This window comes from Dreissena polymorpha, chromosome 6, assembly GCF_020536995.1.
Source record: "Dreissena polymorpha isolate Duluth1 chromosome 6, UMN_Dpol_1.0, whole genome shotgun sequence".
NCBI lineage: Eukaryota > Metazoa > Mollusca > Bivalvia > Myida > Dreissenidae > Dreissena > Dreissena polymorpha.
The window spans coordinates 61,432,140-61,438,015 of record NC_068360.1 but is presented as its reverse complement, the minus strand read 5'-3'; the positions used below and the strand labels follow the sequence as shown (position 1 = coordinate 61,438,015).

Here is a 5,876-nt window from a genome sequence, read left to right as displayed (position 1 = left end):
ATGCCCAGTTTTCTCAGAACGCGGCTCAAATTTTTATCTTCAATTATTTATTTTTTTCGGAAGTTATTGAACTTTCGTGTATATGCAATATTTAATATCTGTGTAGATTCACTTCTCGATTTAGACAATGTTCTTTGTTTGGTCAATAAATTTCGTTGTTTAAGCTAATTCAATGAAACGTAAATTTATGTCGCAAATCATTTTTCTGCGGGTGTTTTGTTTCTTCTTTTTTCAACCATTCATTCATTCTTCTCTGAGAAATTGTTGATTTTGAATAATGTATTTTGTAGCATTGGGGGAATTGCAATAGCGTTTACATGGTCTATAAGAGCGTTTCATGTTTGTCATAGATTGTTGTCCACATGCTGTTTTCGTATCGACAAAGGCCCAATTAAACTTAATAATGGTGCATATTAATTTAAATAATAGATCATGGTTTACTCAAACAAATAAATAAACGAAAACAAATATCTGCAAAGATTTCTTAATCTAAAGAATTAATTACATAATTGGTTTTTATATAGAACAACAGGTTACTGCTTTATCGTTTTGTAAAAAACCTGCTCAGACTTAGACCAAATTAACGGCGAGAATTACTACGTGTTTTGCGTGCTGTCGTTGGCACTTGCATTTAATATGTGTTTAATTCTTTTTTGCTGTTTTGTTGCTATTTGTGCCCCTAAAAATGAAACTGTGTTGGATTTACATCTTCCAGAGCAAAATAAAACAAAAAAGTATTGAAATCCTTAAAAATATCTGTTTCGCTCTTCATTTGTAGTTTTTTATTTAAAAAAAATATCTGCTTCATACGATTATGACTGTGCACGCATAAACATAAATACCGGTAGATCTTCTGTGAAAAAAGAATCGTAAATCAAAATATTATCACACCAAACAGAAGGAACTTCGCTGGTACAAATGGTTTACATATAAACCCTTTAAATTCTGGCTCAAATTTTTTAAATCTGTGTTATTATTCTATCAAAAGCTATATTGCCCGTGAAATTGAAGCAACCTAGTTTTTATTCTTACTTAAAACACGTTGTGTCTTAGCGGTGTGCAGCCTTTTGCTTTCTTTCAGTTTCTTTTTGTCAATTGTATATCTTCGAGTTAATTCATATTTTCCAATAATGCAATTTATGTCGACTTCCGCTTAGATCAGTCGGTGAAAGGAAAGTGATTTCGTTTATTTTCAAGCAGATTGTTTGACAGAAAGCATCAACATGGTGGAGATCGGATCGGGACCAATCAAGGAAAGCATCGACAACTCGGTGTTTATTATACCGGGGATAATTATAGGATTCCTAGTCAGTAAGTTCACCAGAATGTTGTCAAATTTGCAACGTTGGCACTGTATTGAGTTGCTTGACACGTTGCTGTATTTATTATTGCATAACTTGAGGGCGTTTTGTGTGCTTGATTTGTACTAAATTTTGTATAGAAATAAAGGACAGTAATTGAAATCGAGGATTTATGTGTAATTGTATAATCTGAAACAAAAACAAGAAGAAAAAAAAGTTTATTATGATTTGTAAATTGTATAGTCTATTTCTTATGTGAAAAAAACAACATTTAATTTCTTGTGTTCATTTGATCATTTAATACCAAATGGGATTCATTATTTATATAATTAGAAAAAAAGTTAAAAAATCAATGTTTAGATAAATAGCGGTAGTTTCCCTTTTTTAATTCATAATAATATACAATTGTCCTCTATTTATTTTCAGTATTTTTCACATACAAACTTGTGAAAAGCCTTAGAGACAAAGAAAAAGCAAAAGAAGAAAAGAAAAAGTTGAAGCAACAAAGAAAAGAAAAAGAAACTTCTAAACGAGTAAAAAAGACTAAGGCAACTTAGTTCCACATATAGACACAATTTTTAATTTGCATTCATGTTTAGGAAAGAAAATCACTAGCTATGAGGAAGACTGTTGGCAAATGTGATTGAAAAAAGACCTGTGAAATTTGGTAAATCAAAATATGAAAAGGGGTTTAAAAAATAAATAATGTTGATTTAATAATAGTTAATAAGCTGTTTTAAGTTTAGTTATCATGGTTTTCATCATTTATATAAGACAAAATGTGCAATATACATAGAATGTGGTAAGCCTAGCTGAAAGGTTTCTAATTGAAAATTCTGGACACAACATTCTGAGTTTTTATACATTGAAGTCAGATGAAATTTTCATCATCATCTGAAGAACAATTTAGAAAGCGTGGCCAAGTCCCAACACGATTTGACATCATCCAGATATACATGCAAAGTTTACCAAATGAAATGGATTGTTCAGGATTGATATTGAAAAACGCAGTGAAGACGCAGTGCAACAGAATACAAGACAATTTCAATCTTATTTTGGCTTAGCCACTTTTAGGAATAACAGACAGAGAATATTAGTTGTAGAATCAATAGACTTAGGAATTTAATAAAATTGTGTGTTGTGACAGTTGAAATTGTGCGACATGCAGTTCTATCTTGTGATTGTTTACTTATATATTTATTTAAAAGATTTGTTGATACTTATTTCAAAGAAGAAAAACAAAACAAATCCTTTCTTTTTAATAGTAAAAAAAAATCCAGTGTATTTTTGTATAAGTTCTGGCATGTGTAAAAAAATCAATATCAATCTATTTTTAATTTGTAAAATAAATAAAATATTTTAATTATTTTGAAGCTTTTTTCATTGTTCTTTTTTTCCATAAAGATGAAAAAAAATCCATGGAGATAAATCATATCATAAAAAAGAACACAATTGAAATTTGACATTACCCGGTATGTTCTTTTCATGGTACTTGTCTCACTTGCATTGAAAATGGTACTACCGGGCTAGTTGTCTCCCTTAGATTGCAATTACTAAGTAAAGTATTACAAAACTAAATTAAAATATTAAGTGTAAGTAATTAGTGTTTTTATATTTGGATTATTTTAATGCTTTTATTTTTATTTATGTGATCAGTGATTTTTTTACCTGCGAGTCCTGCGTCCTGGACTCACAAATACTCTGGGGATTATCAAACATATGACTAATAGCAGTTGACTTCCTTTATCTAAAAAACTACTTAATCTTTGTTATTATTATAATATTACATGTACATACATGTACTTAAGTTACGTTTTATGTTATGGAACTTGTTTTTGTGTGTGTACATTCCATTATGTGTCAACCATGATGTGTCAAAGTTTTCAAACAGTTATCATTATTATTATATGTAGTCAATTATGTAAAAGTGTTGTGTTTTCTTGACATAGATATAGTACTTAGTGTCTTTATGTGTGTAATTGTAAATAAATTTAATCACAAAATTAATAATCATGATTATTTTAGTAATTTTACTTATTTTCATTATTGTATTGAAACAGATAAAAACTTAAGTAATTGTTTCATTTAAACATACTTTAGATCTATGTTTACTTGTGTTCTACCAAACTAAGGACGCATGATTTGTAATCAATGAGCTGCTCATTTCCTAAATTATCTGTCAAAGTTGTATAATTTGTGTCATATTAATGTATATTAAGCTACTGTTACTTTTCAATTTTTAACATTCATTTCCTAATACACTTGCTTAGCTGTTCCATTTCTACCTTTGTGGATTGAAGGCCTACAGATCTTTTCAGCCATCAATGAATGTATGCTAATAGGCCGTTATCTTTCAAGAGACAAATTGTGTTGTGTGTATTCTTTCATTTCATGGAACACGTTTTACCATTCTTATGGAAGTATTTTAATGTGTAGATGTTTTAGAGTAAATTCATGGTGGAGCGAAAAATAAAGATATTATTCAAGATGTTTGTATGTGCCTTTGTTTTGTATTAAGTCTGATGTGGGCATTTCTTTATAAACATTCTTAAAGGGATCTTTTCACGCTTTGGTAAATTGAAAAAATTGAAAAAAGTTGTTTCAGATTCGCAAATTTTCGTTTTAGCTATGATATTTGTGAGGAAACAGTAATACTGGACATTTACCATGGTCTAATATAGCCATTATATGCATCTTTTGACGATTTTAAAACTTAAAAATTATAAAGCGTTGCAACGCGAAACGATTGAATAATTTGGAGAGTTCTGTTTTTGTCGTTAAATGTTGTGAAACTACGAAGATTGCTTATATAAGGTATAAAATACGTCAAGTATGTGTACTTGGCGGAATAGCTCAGTAGGTTAAAGCGTTTTTACTTCAGGACTCCAGGGGTCACTGGTTCGAAACCTGGTCAGGGCAATGTTCTTTTCCTTTTTTTTAAATTTTATTCTTGATTTTTTACTGGAGCTTTTACGATCCAATGTTTACATTTATCGATATAAAGCATTTAATGAATAAGTTATAAAATGCCGAAATCTGTGAAAAGGCCCCTTTAAGCCATTTTTTTGTTTAGAAGAAGTCAACACAGAATAAGTGTTTGAAGTAGCTACTAATCAGTGCTCACGCTGCTGCCAGACATTATCGCCAATGGCGATTATTTTATCCCACTGGCTAAAAATGGCGATTATTTTTATCCGCCTACATCGAAAAACAAATTGCCTCTAAATGTTGTCCGGCGAATGCGAAATGCCTGCAAATCGGGCCATCAAGCAGGAAAAATCGATAACGAGATTACCTGTGTACACACTCGACCCTGTGTATTGTCATACACGCGTCATTAACTTTTGCGACATTGTGGCCTAGAGCGTTTTTCTCAATCAGTGTCCGACATCAGTGATATATTTCGGAAAAAAAGTGTTTAATCTCCCCGTGCTTTACCAATTATCGGTAACTGTTAGACCTTTGTTAATTTTTCGCCAATTATTATTTAATCGTCATGAAATCGCCGCTTATATTGTCGGCTGGTTTTGTCTTTGACGCCGTTTTTTCTGCAATTAGATTACGTTGAACATTACTTGATGAAATAATTATTTAATCGCCATCAACTAAATATCCCCGTAATTACCGCTGTTTGTCGTTTGCTTTAACATAATGATTTCAATTTTTAACCAGTCTGGTAACCTTGTTTTCCCAATTCAAAGGGACCCGGCATATGCCATGGCCAGCTAATTTTAACGAAACACGTGTTTGGAATTTCACTGAGGTGGTGTATTTTAATTCACGCGCTGTGACGTTAATTGATGTACATATGATCGGCATTGCGAAAGTGTTATTTTTGGAATAAATCATTTACAATTGCTATTGGCCTCTGCCTACAATATTGCGGCCGATGGCAAACGTCGTATTAAGAGAAAAAGTAGTCGAACGATATGCACATTTTAGATTATGCATATTAATATTTTATATTATGCATATCTCATGTGCGAAACGCGTAGAATTTTTCGGATTACCGTTTTCGGATACTGTATGTTTTTCGTCGATTATGATTTATTTTCGAAGTTCATAATAGCAAAAATAGAATGACGAATACACATGCGGTGATACGGAAGGTGTGGTTTATAATATTTTGAGTTGTATTCACCAAAAATTGCAATTGGAAAAACTATAAAAAATAGTATAATTAGTAAGTGCTCTGGGTGGGTTGGGGCCTCTGCCCTTAATTATTATGTGTATGTAACTGTAGCTGAGATCTGGTTTGTTAAGTCACACCCACAACCTTGATTGTATTCTTTATTGTAAAGCCATGAAAATATTTTATAAGAAAATGACCAGTGCCCCAGATAAGCTGCGTATCTGCGTCTTTCACCCTATTAAAATGTTTGAAAACGCAAAGAAATACAATATCATGCGTATTGAAAACGCACCCGATTTGCCTTTTACGCACATTCGTCTTATTTAATGCGTACGATACAATAGCTTTGATCGAAAATACTTTGCTCATTTTCGGTATGTTTTGTGTTTATTTTCGATACGCGGCGACGCTTTTATTCAGCAAGCGCCTGGATGACGGAGCAA

The 5,876-nt window shown here is 31.6% G+C and overlaps 1 long non-coding RNA gene across 1 annotated transcript; it reads left to right on the top strand.

Moving 5' to 3' along the window:
- The first annotated feature begins 1,138 nt into the window (after positions 1-1,138).
- LOC127833904 (uncharacterized) lies at positions 1,139-3,789 on the top strand. The gene is made up of 2 exons (XR_008027665.1): positions 1,139-1,311; positions 1,728-3,789. It is a non-coding gene; the product is annotated as an uncharacterized LOC127833904 (long non-coding RNA).
- The last annotated feature ends 2,087 nt before the right edge of the window (positions 3,790-5,876 follow it).